Source organism: Camelus bactrianus, chromosome 15, assembly GCF_048773025.1.
Source record: "Camelus bactrianus isolate YW-2024 breed Bactrian camel chromosome 15, ASM4877302v1, whole genome shotgun sequence".
Taxonomy (NCBI): Eukaryota; Metazoa; Chordata; class Mammalia; order Artiodactyla; family Camelidae; genus Camelus; species Camelus bactrianus.
Window position 1 is genome coordinate 41,189,748 of NC_133553.1, and position 16,553 is coordinate 41,206,300.

At 36.6% G+C, this 16,553-nt stretch overlaps 1 long non-coding RNA gene across 1 annotated transcript in view; it reads left to right on the top strand.

Annotated features, from left to right (window-relative positions):
- Nucleotides 1-8,019: 8,019 nt before the first annotated feature.
- LOC123612044 (uncharacterized) overlaps nucleotides 8,020-16,553 on the top strand; it is a 227,328-nt gene continuing 218,794 nt past the window's right edge. Inside the window, exon 1 of the long non-coding RNA XR_006719202.2 lies at nucleotides 8,020-8,138. This is a non-coding gene — a long non-coding RNA (uncharacterized LOC123612044). The remainder of the gene's footprint in view (nucleotides 8,139-16,553) is intronic.

Genomic DNA, 16,553 nt, shown 5'->3' on the forward strand with positions numbered 1-16,553 from the left:
AGATGCTGTCAAAGAGATATTCAAAAACTTGAGGAAAAACTCTCAATAATAAGATAAATCTGATGGAGGCATATGCAAGGGAAAAATGAGGAAAGACTGGCTAGGCACAATTTTAATCCAAATTTAGCTGTTACAAGGTAAATAAAAGTGGACCCCAAACTGACTCCAAACTGCGTATTTATTAACAATTTTTTAATAGTATTTTCTGTCATTTATTAGAATAATTTTATTTTTGACATGGATGTAAAAGTAGAGAAGTTTAGAGGAAAAACTGAGGAAAAACTTCCTCACGTGGAAGGGTAGAAGGAGATGAAATTGTTTATCTTGCTGAAATGAAGGAAGGTTAAGAAAAGCCTTAAACATCTTCACATATACGAATGGGATCATTAGTGGGATAGTGGTCTGTCTATAAAGAAGACTGAAAAACTCAGGGGCTCAACCCTTTGAAGCATTTTGAGACTTCAAGTCCCCTGGTCTGATGTTCCGGCTTTCCAGTCTCCTGATCCCTTTCCCATTAAGGTGTCTTCTGGGTGGCCCAGCGTGTAGCTTTTGCTGTTTACCATTTGTTAATCACATTCTAAGCAAGGCAGGTGTCCCAAGATCAAGTCATAAAGAATGAAACTGATGAGTAGAGACAGATGGTTACTGAAAAGGATAGTTGGGTGATTATTCACTTCCAAAGATTTTGGTAAGTGGTGAAAAACCCTTTGTTCTCCCATAGCCCTTTGCTCTTATTCCTCTGCTAGGATTTACCATATTGGTTTTTGTTTTGTTTTTGTTTTTTAAGTTGTGATAAAAGTCACATAAAATAAAATTTACCATCTTAACCATCTTTAAGTGTATAGTTTGGTAATAATGATATTCACGTTGTTGTGGAACAAATCTCCAGAAGTTTTTCATCTTGTAAAACTGAACCACTCCCTCTTTCCTCCTCTCCCCAAAACCTATCATAATGGATTTTGATGGGCTTTTTTTCTTACATGTTTATCTATCTCCCTCATTAGTCTCTAAATTAAGAACTTATTCATCTTCTGTCCCCGGTGCCTAACACTTAGAGGATGCTTAATAAATGTCTTCTAAACCAATGTAAGAATGAACAACAGAATGAGTCTTTTCAAGCAGTGTTGTGGTAATAATAAGTTAGGGGATGTGGTTAATGCTATTTGCTTTCCTGACCCATAACCCTTTACTTCTTCCCTTTTAAACAAAAGCCAAATTTCACTCATGGGGACGATGTGGCTGATCGTAGCAATGACTCTTGAGTGGTCCAGTCTGTGGTCCTCATCCCTGCCTGCACTTGACCCTCACCTGCGTGACTTTCAAAAAATACAGACTCCTGCTCCTCCTCCGTGATTCTGATTTAATGGGTCTGAAGTGGGACCTAGGAATTAGCAATTTAAAAATCCCTCACTAGGGCAGAGAACCATTGTCAGGCAATCCTGTTCTTTGCCAGAACTTTGCTTTTCCTGCCTTTTTAATCTCTGGGTTGGCCATGTGACCTAGTTCTTTCTGGCCAATGAATCTCTGCTGTGTGTTCTGGAACCTCTTTTTGCTTTCCTGGTAAAAGGGACAGATACCAGTTAACTCAGTGATGTAGTATCTTCCTCTTTTTTTCTGTCTTGGGTGCAGGTGTGATGCCTTATGCTATGGTAGCCATCTTGCAACCATGAGGCAACAAGCATTAAGATAAAAAACCCCAACATGTTGAGAATGGGGAAGCAGAAATTTGGAAAAAACCTGAATCTTTAATAACATTGTTGCACTCTGGGACAGCCTACTTTTTCTTGTTTAGTAAACAATAAATGACATTGTGGTTTAATCCCCCTAACAGTGGCTCTTCTGTCATTATCTGCTTATAAAAGCATTCTGAGCTGAAACAAAGGGTATCCTAGACTATGCTCAAACTGGATGCAGATAAATCCCCAGGGTGAAATGTTTTTCGGAAAACCTGGCTAAAACTCTAAAAACTATTTGCCTAAATTTATAACTGGTGTTACAAAAGCTCATGATATTTCGCATTAAACACTCCCTGATGTGACTGTCAAAAACAGACCAAGGTTGGATAAACTATCGTTCTTGCTCAGTTTTGCATTTATGTTTTCATATTTCCATTTATTAATGTAAGCATGGCAGAATGACATATCTAATAGAAGCAACATTTATTCATTGAGCAGATATGTATTGAGCATCACCTCTTTGCCAGGCACGATTTTAGCTAAGCATATGGGAAGCATTAGTGAGCAAAATAAATAGCTCTGTCTTTAAAAATACCCCTGTGGCACTTATATCCCAGCTAGGGGCTGAGGGAGGCAAGCAAAGAAATTATCATCATACTAAATAAGATATGTGGTGAGTTTGAAGGTGAAAAGTGCTATAAAAAATAAAACAGACTAAGGAGGGCTAGGAGTGCAGGAAAGAACAAGACTTAGAGTTTCAAGTCAGTTTCAATGGAGAAGGCAGACCTCACTGATTTTACTTTTGACACCGTGTATCTTTAAATACTTAGATAAAAGCATCATTATAAAGAATGAAATAGAACCTTAAATACTAGATTCATTTTCTGAATATGTACTCTAACCAACGTGTACTCTGCAAAGGGCCAGTGAAGTTTATGCCTGCTAGCCACAGATAAGGGGAAAAGAGTTGACCCTTGATTTTGCGGAGATTGTATGTCCCCCGGTCTATTTTATATTCTCATTGGACATCTTCTGGTGTATAAGCTTTGGGATCCAAAAGTTGGCATTGTTTGAATTTACAGAGTTAAAAATAATGGTTTTCAAAAATCGTAATTATTCTGTGTGCTGGGACTATGGCAGTGAACAAACCTAAAAAGGTCCATGCTCATGGAACTCATTTCTGATAAAGGAAGGAAGTTCCTCTGTTGGTTAGTAAGCTCGGGAGTGTTCGCCATGTCCCTTGGGTTCTGGCTGATTTTAGTAAGATTAGCCATAGCAGGACATTGTGATGGCGACATGTGCTCTATTTGGAAATCGGGAAGGGACACAACCAGCAGTGAGCTTTCCTTTCTGACCTGTGGCTGGTGCTACTCTCGTTACTCTCTGATCTCCAGCTCTCCTTGGTCGAGGATTTAACAGCAGTTTTGTGAATTCCCAGGGAAACCGCACCAACCAGGAATGCAAAGAGCGGGAAAGAGATGGATATAGGAATCAGTCTCTCCTAAGAGTCTTCCTCAGATTTTACCTCAGTTAATTGCTGGAGATATTTATAAAAATCATACACATAGATTATTAATTTTTATGTGACGCATTTAGAAAAGTTTGTTGTTGTGGGGTTTGTTTTATTTTGGTTTTTTTTTGGCTTACACAACAGACAACAGAAGTTTATTTCTCACAGTTCTGGAGGCTGCATAGTTCAAGACCAGTGCACTGGTAAATCTGATGTTTGGTAAGGGCACTCTTCCAGAAAGGTTTTTTTTTTTTCTTTTTTTAAACTGAAGTATAGTCAGTTTGCAATGTTGTGTCGATTTCTGGTGTACAGCATTAATAGTTCAGTCATACATGTACATACATATATTCATTTTTTTATTCTTTTTCATTATAGGTTACTATAAGATATTGAATATAATTTCCTCTGCTATACAGTATAAACTTGTTGTTTATCTATTTTATATATAGTAGTTAGAATCTGCAAATCTCAAACTCCCAATTTATCCCTTCCCACCCTCTTTCCCTCTGGAAACTTAATGAGTTTGTGTGACTGTGAGTCTGTTTCTGTTTTATAAATAAGTTCATTTGTCTTTTTTTTTTTTTTTAAGATTTCATATATAAGTGATATTATACGGTATTTTTATTTCTCTTTCTGGCTTACTTCACTTAGAATGACATTCTCCAGGTCCATTCATGTTGCTGCAAATTGTATTATTTTATTATTTTTTATGGCTGAGTAGTATTCCATTGTGTAAGCGTGTGTGTGTGTGTATGACAACTTCTTTATCCAGTCATTTGTCAGTGGATATTTAGGCTGTTTCCATGTCTTGGCTACGGTAAATAATGCTGCTATGAACATTGTGGTGCATGTATGTTTTCAAATTAGAGTTCCCTTAGGATATATGCCTAGGAGTGGGATTGCTGGATCATATAGTAGGTCTATTTTTAGTTTTTTGAAGAATCTCCATACTGTTTTCTGTAAAGGTGGAACCAAACTACATTCCCACAGCAGTGTAGGAGGGTTCCCTTTTCTCAACACGTTCTCTAGCATTTATCATTTGCAGACTTTTTAATGATGGCCATTCTGACTGGGTGTGAGGTGATACCTTAGTTTTGATATATATTTCTCTAATAGTTAATTATACAGAGCATTTTTTCATGTGCCTATTGGCCATTTGTATATCTTAGGCAAAACATTTTCTGACATAAATCTTAGCAATGTTCTTCTAGGCAGTCTACCCAGGCAATAGAAATAAAAGCAAAAATAAACAAATGGGACCTAATTAAACTTATAAGCTTTTGAATAGCAAAGGAAACCATAAGCAAAACAAATAGACAACTTACAGAATGAAAGAAGCTATTTCCAAATGATGCAACTGACAAGGGCTTAATTTCCAGAATATATAAATAGCTCATACAGCTTAATAACAACAAAAAGAACCACCGAATCCAAAAATGGGCAGAAGACCTAAACAAGCAATTCTCCAGTGAAGTCTTCTAGAAAGGTTTTAAAAGATTTCTTTTGAGACAATGGTAGAAAACAAGTTTTTTAAAAAAATACCAACATCTCTGTAGGCCAAAAAATACCAACATCTCTTGAATATTATTGATATTTAATTCTTATCAACTAAGTATAAGGGTTCTTATGGGGAGCCCAGTGGGGGAAATTCTTTACTAGCTACCACTTGGCTTAGGTTTCTAAAGAAAAGTCTTTTTTAATGTACTTGGTAGAGATTGGGGGTGGGGGGAGAGCATGACTAGGGGACAGAGCAAACACTGAAAACCAAGGAGAAGGCTATTTTCTTGTAAAAATATCCACGAACAAGGACACAGCTTCATCTTTAACCAAACTGCAGCAATGTATGGGGATTCTCATGGTCTCTTTAAGGCAACTGATTTTGCATATTAAGAATTTTTTGCAGAACAAATTGAAGTCTCTGGAGTTCAAGGCCTTTGGGAGACATGATCTAGGGCTGGTTGATATTTTATGGCTGCGTGCTTTTAGTCCAGTTTGGTTTTATGAAGTGAGAGGAGAAAAAAATGTTGCTTGGAGTGTGCTATGTTTTATTTACCTCCCTGAGTTACTGCAACGGCCTTCTATGCGAAGTTTTATGGCATCAAATAAAACCTGTTTATTTTACCCAGGCTTCAACATCTGACAGAGGCAAATCATCCAATCTTACATCCTGGATTAAGTGTAAACGAAAGTGTGATAAGATACAAGCTAAGGAACAAATTTTAAAAATAGCAATCATCACTCAGGAACAGTTTTTATAAGCTCTTTCCTATTTATTCCACTTGATTGCATTAACGCGAGCATTGCCTACAGAAATGAGATTTTGTAATGTGTGTGACATTATTCTTTCTTCCTTTACTGTTGAAATTGAAAACAAATAGTTCAGTAAATAAATGTCAGAAGAAAACCTGTATCAAATTTCAGGTTGCTTGGTGGTGTTTCTGTGATTTTGAAAATCAGCATAGCTATCGATTTTGTGTGTGGTAGGGCTAATTCAATACAAATACTTAGAAACCGAAGAACAACCTGTTCTGTATCCTAGGAAAAGGTGGATCAGTAGGTGGAGTGTTAATGAATTTGTTCTAAATATTTTTCTTTTGGAGTTGATAGTGTAATTTATTTAAATGTAAGTTTTAATTCAACCAGTCCAATGTTTGACAAGAACAGTGATACAATTCAAGCTATTAATTTTTCCGAGTTTATTTTGGGGAGATTCCTAAATAGCAGTCTACATGAAAATGACCAATTGTGATAATTATTGATGAGGCTTGAAGAGGTAATAGAGCAAGCTGCTCTATAAGGACTTACAGGCACAAGAAAACATGTCTTTGAAAAAAAAATGAGTTCAAAGTTTTCCAATGATCACTTAAGAGATTCCCATATTTCATAGAAAGGGTCTCAGATCACATGAAGCCCACGATACACAGTGTCAGCCATGAGTCCAATAGTCCTATTTATATAAATGATATTCCCACTGAGAAATTTCCCACAAAAGAGACTCACGATCTTGCAAGAAACTTCACCTAAAATAATGAATGTATTCTAATCTTCCACTCTAGGCTTCTTTTGTTACAGAGGTTATGGTTATGCTTTGAATTGTCAACTTTAATAATGTAATAGCCAATTATTTTACCAGCAAAAGTGAATTTATTCAGAAATAGCCAGAGGAATTGCAATTTGGGATATGTGGACCATAAGCAATCCAGAGAGCAAGGAAGGCAAACTTGCTTTTATAGGGTAAAGTGAGTAGGGAGGGGTTCTAATAACCAAGGAGACCACTGGAAGAAGCTTGGAGTCCAAATTATGGAGGCTTCTTGTTGGTTGGGCTACTATCAGATTGGCCAGAGTGTCGGTGGACTGAGAGTTTCCTTCCCCCTGCTGGACAGTAAAGTAGGCAACACCTTCCTGTCAGAGATACAGGCATATGTCTTTTCCTTTTGGGATAATTGATAATGCATGGCAGGGCAAAGAGAGTTCCTCCCACAGGCTTGTCCTGACTCCAGTTTTAGCTGAGGTTTCTTTAACTAATTCCACATTTCCCCCTTTTGATCAAGGTCTTTCCTCAAGAGCATCAAAAGTCAGGATCTCTGCATGTAACAGTTTGTCCCTCAGTGCCAGGAAAGAACTTCCCTGGTTGTCATGTCCCATGTTGGAGGGAAAGTTATAAATCAGACACTTCATGACGCCACATTTAAGTAACAAGGAAAGGTAGTAGGGAGAACTTTTAGGAGTTCCTTGTTGAAAGTCCATATTTAGTGGGGAGGGTAATAGCTCAGTGGTAGAGCACATGCTTAGTATGTGTGCAGTCCTGGGTTCAATCCCCAGTACCTCTATTAAAAAAGTCCATATTTAGTCAAGGTTGTAAGTACTAGAAATTATCTCACAGCACTCATATTATTAGGCATGTCATTTTTATAAAGATTTGACAAACAATAGGTGTAGAACTCAAAAACAAGTATACAGAGCAAAATTTAAAACATCATAGACCCAGTTTGCAAGATGGTCTAAACTAGGAGCGCAGATCTGAAGGTAGCCAGCTGAATAATTCAGAAGACAGTGAGTTGTCAGGTGATATTTGCTATAACCAATGTGTTTGCTCTTTAATTTTATGTAATTGGGTCTCTTCTTCCCCAGAGGAATTTATCCAAGTGCAAAAAGAGGTGTTTGCTATTGCACAGACACCTCTTTGCTCAGCAAATTGGTAATCATGGGCTATGCTGTTATCCAAAACCACTTGTGCTGATGCATTAAATGACTGCTGTTGGGCTGAAACTGCTTTGGCTATGTAGTTAGCCAACTCTCCTAATGTCAGGAAGAGATTCCTGCTCATTTTGTTCACTGGTACTCACTTTAATCCATGGAAAGAAATCTCTCCCTATAGACGCAAAGCCAGAATCACATATGCCTCCTGGATGGTCTCTGATAAGGCGGCTATAGAAGTTTAAGGGAGAGACCAGTGAGATACATCTGTTTGGTTTTGTGGAAAGACCAAGACAGTGAATACAGCAAAGGCATTGTGTCCTTATATTTCCCAGCTATCAGGGCAGTGGGTTGTCCAAGCAAATCCTTGCCCAAAACAAGGCCACTTCCAAAACTTCTACATATGAAAGTATAACCAAGGGGTGTTACATAAGCCCCCACGTAAGTGATAGAGTCTGTGGATTCATTCATTGTTCTGGAGGCATTAGCATTACTTAACCGAGGCTCAGACATTACGTTGTTACCCACTGAGAGCTTACCTAGATATAGAGATATGATAGCAATTGACCCAATTTGCATTGGCAGCTCCACAGAACTTTTCATGCAAATATTCAAAAGATCTTGTTTTCTCATCACAGGTCTGGGTCAAATTGAAGCAAGGAATGAACTGTGCAGGTTTAGCACCCTGACTACAAAATGAGCCTGTGGAACAACTTGGACAGACAAGAGCCTCGGGAACCCCAGCAAAATTACTTGTAAGGTCAACCAAAGGGTCATTGTTATTTTGGATGGGCTGAGGTTTCTGGTGGCAAATTCAATCAGAGAGGTTTCCCCCTTTCACAAGAGATTGGAAAATATGGATGAGGACACTGTCATTTCATGAAGGGAGGGAGAAAACAAGGTGTAAGTGACAACATATAAAGAAAGGTAGATAGGCCTGCTCTGGATGTCTCGGGAAAGCTGTTAGCCTCAGATGTTGTCACTTTCAGACCCTAGTGGGCTTTCTCTTTAGTCTGCCTGATGGTGTGCAGGTCCATTTGGAGTTTGGAACCTTCATTAGGTGCAACACGTGGACCCAGGAGTCTACTCCCTGGGGTTTGATGGCACAAGAGTTAGTCAATGATATCTGATAGGTGCCCTTGCAATGAGGCTGGAGAGAGTACCTTGAAGGTAGCTTTTCCAGGATACACAATCTCCAGGCTGCCGAGTATGATATTTATCTTCATTTTCTAGGCGTGCACTTCAGAGGTAGTGTTCTCCCAGAGCATGATTATTTTTAATAGCAGCAACCAGGCCTTTATAATACAGAAATAGGTCCCCCTTTATCAGTTTTGGATGAAAAGAAGGAACCAAGTGCATTGGGCAACTGGTTATAAGGAGAGCAGACTCCCTTCAGACCTATGCAGATACATACATTGCCATTAACAAAAGAATATTTAGTAAGAGTTTCAGAACTCTTGAGGGATCAAGCAGGAAGAAAAAGACAAGTGCTTCAACCTTTGTTGTGGAGATACACTTTACCACATTGTTGTAAGTTATAAATAGCTTAAAGGAGAGGAGTAAGGGGGCCCTTTACATCTGGTAAAGAGTACACTTAACCTAATAAATTTCCATTAGAGTTTTAGAAATTCTTTTCCAGTTCAGTGCTATGATTGTAAAGTTATCAAAAACCTGTAATTCCAGAGTACCTTTAAGAGTCCTTTCCATGAATTTCTCTGGAGTTCAAACACATTTGCAAAAGCATCAGAATAAAACAGTATCTGTCTACAAATGACAAAAAGACCTGAAAATGCCCGTTATCCAAAACCTGATGAGAGGTCATAATGGGTTTGACAGGAGGATTTGCGTATTTCTGTGACATACATTTAGAATTATGGCCAATAATGTATCAGGACATCTTAGAATTTTAGGAATTTCATGCAATTTTGGAACTCTTATGTTAACATATACCCATGCAAATATAAGGTAAAAAAGTTTAGTATTCTTCCTTATTTGACAAGCTACCCATGTAATTGAGCATATAAAATTAGCCTAATCGGATTAACATTTTAGCAGGTGAAAGACAAATCTTTTGGGATTTTCCAGGGGCCCTCTGGAAAAGCCCAAAGTTAGTTCAAGGTCAAAAAGACTTCATTTAGAACCCAATTCTTGGGAAGTTTGTAAAAAATATCAAAAGGTTTTGGACATTTGACCAAAGGACCACAAATCATTATCAAATGATACTTAATTATTTGGCCAAAATAACAATAAAAGATTTCAAAGGCGAATTGTGAAAAGGTTACATAGTTGCAAGCAAAACTTTCCTCTTTTAATATTAAGAAGACTCAGTTTTCTTTAGTAGTCAAAGACCTGATTAAGACAACATGAAGTATAGAAAATTATTTTGATAACACAAATCTTTGTCTTCTAAGTGCATTATTTCAAAGGTAAAGAAAAATCGTTCATAATTTGCCCATCAGGAGCAGACCAACATTCCAGTAAAAACTTGTTCTTTAGCAAATGAAAGGAAATTAAGTTTTAGTTTTACATAAGGGCATTACTGATTTTAAAGCAGCTTGTTCTTAAAACCCTTATAATAACAATTCAATTTTAGCCAACTTGGCCACACAAAAAGTTCATTTTTTTTCAAACATTCCTTTTCCACAAATGTTCTACAACTTACTGTTTCCGTTCAGCTTTTGTCCTGTTTTTCTTCTTTCCTATTCTGTAACAAACAAAATCAGTAATTTTGTCTCACTTTAGGACAAAATTACTTTCTTTCCCCTCAACAAAATGCATTTCCATTGCTCATAACTTTCCTTACCAAAAACATATGTCCTACTTTTTTTGCATATAGAGTTGTTTCCCTTATTACTGCTGGTAGCTTTAAAAAATTGTGAACATTCTGCTGCTGACAAGTTTGTAAATACATTCCATAATTATAAAAAGTACACTTTCCTCATGGTAAAATTTCCAATGTGGCACAAAACATGTTTCCCCATAGACCTAGATATCGTTAGTTCCTTTGTAAAGGAAGCCAAAAATGGATGAAACTAACTTTAGTAATGTTTTAGTATTTTCTTCTTATTTAAAAGTGAACTAGATGGTTAATGACTACCCATAATTTAATTTAGGAAAACTCTAAAGTTTCAAGTTACCAAAAAGATTTGGGGAAGCTATTTTTTACACACCTATATGTTAAAACATAATTATTGCACCGTTGAAGCCCTTATCCCATTTTCATCTATATAAATCATTTTTTCCTAACAATTGTGTATAAGTTACAAAAACTCCATATGTCATTAAAACAATTAGCCATTATTTTAAATAATTTTTCTTGGTGACAAATTTTTGCCACAAAGATAACATGAAATTATCTTACCAATAAACTCAGGTAGAATGAAAATTGTATACCTGCATTATTTTCCATATTGTTAACTCCAAAGACAGGCCTGTTATAATTAAATCAAAACCTTATGCTAGCTTTTATTTAATCCTAGATCACATGAACTTGAAAAGCATTTGGGGTTAGTTTCTGTAATATTTATTTAATTCATATAAATGTTTCTTTGTCTTTAAGCCAATTAAATAGAGCTCTTTATAGATTAATTTTAGCAATGCCTTTTGGAGATAGAAAATATGACATATCTACAACACATATATACACATATACGTAAATGCACATGAGGATACAGACAGATGCAAAAAGGGACCTCATAATTCTGTCTTAAATTTCAGCCATGTGCCAGATACAAACTCAAAAGAATAGTTGGATCCAAACTGTGTTTCTAGCAGATGGAGTAAGTTAAGGTTATGTGCTGTAGCCATAAGGATCCTTTTAGAACTGCTTTTGAGCTAATTTGTCTTTTAGAAACTTCAGCATATCAATCAAAGAATAAAGTCCATTGTCTTCCAAGAGGTTTGGAATCCTCTCTTTCAAGGGTATCCCTTAAGGTGGGCTTATTTAAAACAAAGCCTCCCTCTTTCCAGCAGGAGGAATGACTTACCAAAAGGCTTCAGCAAACAGACACAGGAAGCGAGTTTTCTCTAGGAGTTTTTGGAGTATATTTGTCTATTGTCAAAAATCTAGGGCAATTGCTGTTTAAAACTTTCCTTCCAGTTGTTTATTTGCTCCAGTTAACTTAGAGACTGTAACTAGGGGTTGAGCATTTGGATCCTCAGAGGTTCAATTTTAAAGGAGCAGATTTTCACAGAGGGGGAGAGAGAAAGATGGCACCAGAGACGGAGTCTAAGCACAGACAGCTGCCGGGAAGGCGCATGAGACAGCACCAAGACAAAGGAGCTAGGGGGAGGGAGCACAAGGAACGTGGGACTTTAAAGCCATTTTGATCTTCTCTAGCTTTTAAGTTATTTCAGCCAATTTGGAAATAGGTATCTTGCAAGGAGGCAATTTTAGAGCTTTGTGTACATTTGGAAACTTCCAGATATCCATGAAAATAAATATACCATTTGTTTTGTTTAATTTTAGAACTGTGGTTCTTCAGTTTAATCTTAAGAAAAATGAATCTAGAGAGACTGAAAGTTTCCCATAATGGCCATTGTAATTCTGGATTATTTTTATTTTGTTTGACCCATTTAGTTAAAAATATGCAGGTGGGAGGTCCATAGTTTTTAAAATAAAATTGGCAGGAGTCCCTGAAGGAGGGCTGCTCTCAGAGAATTTATATGAATCCCATTTTCCTAAGTTCTCCTGAAAACCCAGGAAAGTTGCTAAAGTCCTAGCCCAGATTCCAAAAGGAAACTAAAAACACAAAACAAACTCTTGGATTCCAGTTTGCTTGACCTCCGGAAAAGAAATTCACTACCAACTGCTTTAGAAAACATCTAAAGTATTCACCAAGGATGAAACCTTGAGCCAGAAAGGATGAAAACTTTCCTCTGAAAGGACAAAGACTTTCCAGACCCTGAAAAAAGTCTGAGAGCCCCAGATACAAAAAGAGAAGAGCCTGGAATCCAAGAGGAAACTTAACAAACTGAAAACAGGTGGTGACCCACAGAAACAAGGACCACAGATGGCCTGGTGCAGTACCTGCTCTATTCCAGGGCCTGTCATCTCCCAGGGTTCACATTCTTTGGATCCCACTTCTGACACCAAATAGGTCAACATCAATAATACAGTAGCCAGTTACTTGACCAGCAAAAGCAAGTTTATTCGGGAATACCAGAGGAATTACAATTTGAGATATGTGGACTTTGATGGACCATAGGCAAATCCATGGAACAAGGAAGGCAAACTTGCTTTTATAGGGAAATGGAAGGAGTACAAGGAGGCTGTAATAACCAAAGAGTCCCTTGGAAGAAGCTGGCAGTCCAAAGTATGGAGGCTTCTCATTGGTTGGGCTGTTACAGTCTCTGATTCGGTCGACTGTCAGTGGGCTGAGGAAAGTTTCCTTCTTCCTTCTGAATAGCAAAGTAGGCAACCTTCCTGTCAGAGATGTAGACATATGTCTCTTCCTGTTTAGAGTAATTGACAGTTCATGATGGTGCATGAGTGCTCTCCTTACGGGCCTGTCCCCACTCCAATTTTAGTGGAGGCTTCTTTAATTCTACAAAGTGAATTTCCAAATTAAAATGTTTATCCAGAGACATGCAAATTTAAACTTTCCCCCAAAGCATCATTAGTGATATATTCTGGGTCCAAGTTCTACTATTAAATCAGATCTTTGAGTCATGAGCTTTGCCAGTTTATCTTGGTTTACATTTATTTCTTATGACTGTATACTAAGAAATTAATCCTCCTAGATTTTGGAAATCTGATTATCCTCTCTTCTATGTCTTTCCAGCCCTGATCAGATGAGATGTAGCTTTTTGACCTACAGCATCATGGTTATAGTTAGATTTAAGAAAAAATATCCTTTGGACCTCTATTCTTAAAACTGATTTTCTATCAGAGAGGACCTTGGTGCTAACATCTTGCTTTCTAGGGTACTGATCACAAAAACATCTCTGGCTTGACCACCATGCATGACAGTCATTTTTAGGAGCTATTCACAGAACTAAATAAAACATGGGCTTCTAAAATTGGATTTCCTTATATTTTGAGTCTATTCTCCCCTTAGTACATATATCAGACTCTCCCTGCCCACTCCCCACAATGCTTCTGCTTCTAAACTTGGATATTCTTAGTGAATGAAAGAATAAAGGATAGCAGTAACCTGTATTCTCAAAATATGACTGGTTCAACAGACGATACAAAAGGAAAAAAATTTAAAAACTTAAAAGAAAGTAATTTCATAGTACAATACATCTGGAGTCATAGAGGTTTCCCAATTATCAACCGAGTGGTATCCCTATTGCCAATAGACTGACAACTTCCTATGTACTAGTGACTATGCTGAGCCCTTTTCACTTACATCATTTCACTTACTACTCCCAGTGACTCCATGGTTAGGTGGGTACTATTGTTAGCCTCATCTTACAGATTAGGAAATTGAGGCACAGAGTGGTTAAGTGACTTTTCCAGACAAACACACTGCTAAGGGGTAGAGTTGAGAATGGAATTTGTGCTGCTTGACTTCAATGCCCAGTCTCTTATCTGCCATACTCACTCTTTCTCCTTCAAGGGATGTGCTAGATGATTCAAGTAACTGTACAGTAATGTTTATTTTAAATTTGTTAACAAATATTCACAGTTGCATTGAGACATTTTACCAATCTATTCGTCTGTACTCATTTAAATTAGCACTGAAAGTCTGTGCATTTGACAGTCACATTAAAATGCCTTTTCTTAAGGTGCAGATTTTCATCTTATTTACCTAGCTCTTATGTTTGTTTTATTCTCTAATATTGTGATTAGGGTTATATTTTAGGAATCTGGGGTTTTTTTTGTGCAAGGAGGGTAGAATTAGAGCTCGTATGGTTTTTTCCCCCTTCATAGTTCTTGATTTTATCAGTATCTATATCTTCCCTTTGACTGAACTTTGACTCATACTGTTTGTATTTGAATGTTGACACTGCCTGTTACTATGTGTCCTTGTACAAGTTTCTTCTTGTACTGGTTTCTTAGCTTCTCTGTGACTCAGTTTCCTCATCTGGAAATGGTGTCTTGCTTCTGATGGCAACCTCTGTGCCCCTCTTTTCTGAAGAAAGACTGCTTACTATCCCCTTTTAGCTCTGGATTATTATATATATTAATATTTTTACTCTTTTGCTTTTTAGACAAAATAAACCTTTCTGAATTATTTGTTTACCCTAACCTCCTTTATATCAGGTTTTTTTTTCTTCTTCCTTAGAGTACTTTTTAAAGGATATTTCCACAGTGGGTCTTTGTGTAGTATATCTTTTGAGTTTTACAAATAATATTCTTATTGCAAATTTAAATGAGGTTTACTGGACATAAAATTTTAACTTCAATGTTCTTTTCTTGAAACACTTAAAAAGTATTTTTTCACTTTGTCTAGTGTAGCTGTTGAGAAGAATGATCATCTGAATTTTATTCTTAGTAGTTGAATTGCTTTCTTTCTAGAAGTTTTTTATAATTTTGCCTTAGACTTTGAAGTCTACTAGTTTTTCTCCATTGACATCTAGATTTTGGATTCTCTTTTTCTTCTTCCTCTTCTGTTTGCCCCTTGATACTCTATGTGTCATCTTTTTTTTTTTCTCTGATATTAAATTCTTTTTTAAATTGAAGTATAGTCAGTTTACAATGTTGTGTCAATTTCTGGTGTACAGCATAATGTTTCAGTCATACATATACATATATATATTCATTTTAATATTCTTCTTCATTATAAGTTACTACAAGATATTGAATATAGTTCCCAATGCTATACAGTAGACACTATTACAGTAGACACTATTTTATATATAGTAGTTAGTATCTGCAAATACTAGAACTCCCAGTTTATCCCTTCCCACCTCCTTTCCCCTCTGGTGACCGTAAGTTTGTTTTCTATGTCTGTGAGTCTGTTTCTGTTTTGTAAATAAGTTCATCTGTGTCTTTTTTTTTTTTTTTTTTTTTAGATTCCACATATGAGTGATATCATATGGTATTTTTCTTTCTCTTTCTGGCTTAGTTCACTTAGAATGATGATCTCCAGGTCCATGTATGTTGCTGCAAATGGCATTATTTTATTCTTTTTTATGGCTGATTAGTATTCCACTGTGTAAATATACCACAGCTTCTTTATCCAGTCATCTGTCGATGTACATTTACATGTGTCTTCTTAATCTGAGAGTTTTCATCTTTAATTCTGGGAAACTGTCAGTCATTAATTTTTCAAATATTTACTTCCTTTTGTTTACTCTCCCATTACAGTTGACCCTTGAACAACATGGGTTTGAACTGCATGGATTCACTTATATGTGGATTTTTTTCCAATAAATATGTATTACAGTGCTATATGATCTGTTGCTGGTTAAATCTCCAGATGCAAAAAGAGAATGTGACAATGAGTGTATATATGTTCATATATAACTGAAAAATTGTGCTCTACACTGGAATTTGACACAACATTGTAAAATGACTATAACTCAATAAAAAAAAGTTTAAAAAAAGAAAAAGAAAAAATTTCTAAATTAAAAAAAAGATCTGTAGATGCAGAACTGTAGATATGGAGGGCCAACTAAGGTTATATGCAGATTTCCAGCTGTGTAGAGGGTGAGCACCTCTAACCCCCACATTGTTTAATGGTCAATGCATACTATTATGCAGATGGTTAAACTCTTGTTTCATATCTTCTAAATATATTCATAATATCCCACATATATTCCATCTGTTAATTCATCCCTGAACCCTGGCCTGGTTCTTTGCCTTGATCTTCCAGCTCACTAAGTTAGTTTTCCACTGTATGGATATTGTCTTCCATGGTTCTTCATTGGTTTTTCCTTAAAATTCTTGTTTCTGCACCACATAACCAATACTTGATCTTATGCTTACTTTAAATTCTTAATCTGTTTCTTCCATTAATTGAGCTTTGTTTGGTATATGTTACTGTTTATTGTCTTCTGCTTTGTAGCACTTATGTTCTTCAGATGCCATTTTTCCTTCTGAACTTATATTCCCCTGTGGGTATTTGCTACCTTAGCTTTTAATGAGTATCCAGGGAGAGGAGTCTGAAGTTGAGGCCCTGGTTTGTGAACCTCCTGGGGAGGCTGCCATTTCCTCGCCACTTGAGGCCATAACCACCTTCTAGATCTTCAAGAATCTCTTACGAGTTTTATGTTAGCTT